We start from the raw sequence: 4165 nt of genomic DNA, 5'->3' as shown, positions 1-4165 counted from the left end.
AGAACAGGTCTGACTTAAAAGCCATGTAAAACACTTAATTTACTCCCCAGGACTGGGCACACAGGGATTGATTCCCAATTCTCTGTACTTCTAATAATAAGAGGCAGAAACAACTGAAAGGAACACATTGGTAGGAAACCTCTGGGATGGTGTATGTCTGTGCAGAGGATGTTGGGGTGAATGATGGGTGGTGATGCAGGGAGAACCCCCAAAGCATCAGTCCAGCAGTCTACTATTAATACAACAGTGAGAACCTCTAACTGCCACCATTCAACTGACTGCAGAGGGGCTCATTCTTAACAGGACTCCAGCATTGAGAGATGAATACAGAAGCCAACACAATGAAGTACACAGACCTGTGGAAAAGTACAGCAGCCATCTTGCATCAATCTCAACATTCTTCTAGCGAGTGGCAAAAGGTATAAAGAAGTTGGGTAATAAATGAGACTTGAACATCTATAGCCAACGTGAAAAGACTAAGGATGGAGCAAGTGCAAATGGATGAGCATATCTTCCATTTATCTACAGAATAGATCATCAATGCTCAGAAACGGAAACCTCAAATTCTTAGAGCTGAGACATCAAACGTGCCCACACAGGCTGCCCCATGAACAGTCAACAGCCTGTGGTTCTAGAGCTTGTGCATTAGACTCACCTACAGAGCTTTTGACAGGTTGATGCCCAGGTCCCACCCCAGATACCTCAGAATCTCTGAGAGTGATGTCGGTATTTTTTTAAATTAGCCCCTCAGAAATTCTAACATGCAACTAGTATTGAGAATCAGTTTCTAGTCCAATGCTCTAAGAAAGGGCAAGCTTTCAGGCTTTTTTGGTTTTCAAATGAACAACTGCAATTGTCTAACTCTCATACATTTTTGCACACAATCTTCAGAAAGTCTAGATGTATATTTGTGCCTATCAAATAAAAGCATCAGGACACAATCCTCACCTTGACTCTGTATGATGCATTGTTATTTTGTTTCATTTTTTTTTTTTTTTTAAGAAAAATACTGGTCTCAACCAGGTTTAATAATCTGTATTTGGTAAAGAAAAGCTTTGGTGTTTCATATAAGCATGGATTTAGAAAACTAGATATAACCTGGTGAGAAAACAATAAAATTTTAACATGATTGAACTTTATAAATAATTTCAGAAGACAGATTTTTGAGTCCTCCCATGAAGAGTTTTCAATGATGATAAAAGTACATTTTGATAGTGCTGGTCAACTTTTATCACTCTACCACCAGAGAGAACATGGGCTTTGGAATCAGTCAGACCTAAGTCCTGATTAACTTTTTAACTTGGTCAGACTTTCACCGCATTTTCCTACCTGTAAAGTGGGGGAAATACCACCCTCCTGGGAGGACTATTGTGAAGCCTGAGCAAGGGCACCTACACAGTATTGGACCACTGGAAGGCATTCGGTAAGAGACAGTTTACTTCCTTTTCTGTGTTATTTTGAAGTTCAAAGTCACTTCCCTAGAGCAGTGATTCTCAAGGGACAGACACGGGGGTGAGAGGTGCTACCATCATCAGATGGGTAGAGGACAGGGGTGCTGTTAAACATTGAGCAAGGCACAGGACAGCTCCACAACAATGGAGTCCAGCTCCATTGTCAATACTGTCAAAGTCAAGAAACCCTGTCCTAGAGGAATCCACAATGGCAGAGAAAGGCCAATCAAGGCTATGTAGAGATTTGGATGAGAAAACAAGGATTCAGAGAATCCCTGTTTGGTGATCTGCCTAAAACCTTGGTGCTTATGGGCAGCACTGTTTGGACTCTTGGACATGAATCAACATTTCCTACCTAAAAAAAAGGTGTTCTTTCCACTTATCATACTGCTTGCCACCCACCCTTAAGCAAAATAAGAACTGCTAAGAGGCCCATGCTATACCACAATTCTAAGAAAATGAAACCACTAGTGACTGGAAAAGTTAATTATCCTAGAGTTTTCGAAGATGTCACATACACTTTTTATTTACAAACCACATGCTAATACAGACTCAAAATTAACTAGTTGTCTTTTAGGAAGTCCCCAAGGCTAAAAAGCTAGACCACTATGAGAAAGCCATAACACAGAACGTTTCCCGTCATCCTGATCACTTAGAAGAGCTTAGCCATAACTAAATTACTAAGAACTTGGAGAAAGCCAACCCCTCTCTTCAAATATTCTCTAAGACTCTCTCCAGATAAGTCTAATGAAATTGTTTTGTGCTGATTACATATGAAAGATAGTGAGATATTCCTCCATAGCAATCAAATACCACAGGCAAGATAGAAGTCTGGATATAAATTGACAAGTCATAATAGTGTAGAAAAAATACTTGAATGCTGCTTACAAAAATTAAGTCACTGATCACAGTAGCTAGTTTACTTTTTGACCTTTCAGAAACTTTCAATAGGCTGTTTTGTAGACGCAGATTATAATAACCAGATTAATTATACATGTGATGCCCTTCTTTTTGTTAAACAATCAAGGACAATAAAAAAATGAACATTGGGGATTTTATCTAAGAAAAGACAATCATAGCTCAGACATAACCAGCATTTATGATAAACTAGACTCATAGTTCAATTCTACTCATTATTGGTTACTAAAACAACTAGACACTAGCAAATACTGTCAAAGTAAAAATTCAAGTTAAAATATAACATTCAATTCTTTAAAAAAAGCATTTATGCAAATTGGTGTGTCTTGGGGATTCTAGGTGATTAGCAGGTATATACCACAATTACTTGAACCAATCATATTATAATCAACATGACTATTTTTCCCACATCCATAAATGCAGTTGAGGTCTCCAGACTATACCATTTCTTTTTTGAAATACTGATTCATCTTCACAGAAAAGTGATGCTACAAAAACTTCTCTCATTTAATAAAAAGACTGATTTAGGCCAGACTGATGCTTCCTCAATATTATTAAGTTCTATTTTGGGGGTAGAAGGAAGTTTTCCCATTCATATATCATTTTTATGCACTTCCCAATTGTACACATAACACTAAGCTATCCTTACCTCTCAATGGGCAAATACAAACCTATTGAGTGTACATTAGTGTACACTAAAAAAAAACTCAGAAAAGAAAAAACATAAAAGAGACAGATTACAAATTTAAAGCTTCTAAATGATAAACCAAAGTTAAATTATAAAGCAAGAAAATGCTGAATAGCTAACAAATGGTTAAGGTCCTTAATAACATTTTATATAAACCATCCCAATACTACAAATGGGAATGAGGACATGCAATTCATGAAAAATAGGCAAATTTTGAAATGCTGAAGTACACATCAAATAAATCACAAGCTGCCTAGTCTAGGATTAGAGTGTGGGCTTTAAAAGTTGAGTAAGTTGACAGCTGGTGTTTATTTTCCCAACTGATACTTCCTGTGTGATCTTGTAAATTATTAAATCTTCCAGTTTGCTTTGAAGATTACTCTCTGTGAAGTACCTGGCATACAGTAGCTAAAGAGTAGTATTATAATAATAAGATTGGCTACAGTTAAAAGATTGATCCCTCCTCACAGGAAAGGTGGCCCTCATTTTAGAAACTGCCACACCCTAGATGGTAGATGGTTACTTGTCATCTACCCTAAGGGCATGTTTTCAACTACTCCAAACACTATTTCAATTTTGTCCTTAGAAAATAACCAGATAGACAAGATTCACTGCCGCAGTATTTTAAAGAGCAAAAACTTGAGAAACACTTAAATCCACCAATAGTGGGACTGGATAAAATTCTTAAGTATGTCTTTATAATGAAACTCACTACAGCTGTGTAGTTGTAACACCTGACTACAATTACTTAGAGATTTCCCTGATAATATAGTTTTAAGAAAACAGCCAACACTGTATAATACACACCGACACTGATACGACCCACCACTACGAGCTAAAGGCTTGAACGATAATGCAACAAAATGTTGTTGTTTTTTTTCTGGGTGGTGGAGTGTAAGTTCTATTGACTTCATAGTATTTAAATAATGTTTTAATGTAATAAAGATTTGCTACATTTCTGTCAGGAGGAAGTCATTTTCACTTAAGAAACAGCATGTATAAAGCAGCAAAAGGAAAATTGGATTTTCACACTAACTTCATTTCTACTACAATAATTCACATTCTTCTCCCCAGTCTCTTTTTTTTAAAGTAGTGACAAAACTAACAG

The sequence above is a fragment of the Microcebus murinus genome, chromosome 13 (assembly GCF_040939455.1).
Source record: "Microcebus murinus isolate Inina chromosome 13, M.murinus_Inina_mat1.0, whole genome shotgun sequence".
In the NCBI taxonomy this organism is placed as follows: domain Eukaryota; kingdom Metazoa; phylum Chordata; class Mammalia; order Primates; family Cheirogaleidae; genus Microcebus; species Microcebus murinus.
The sequence above is the reverse complement of the archived record's forward strand: the minus strand, read 5'-3'. Positions refer to the sequence as shown.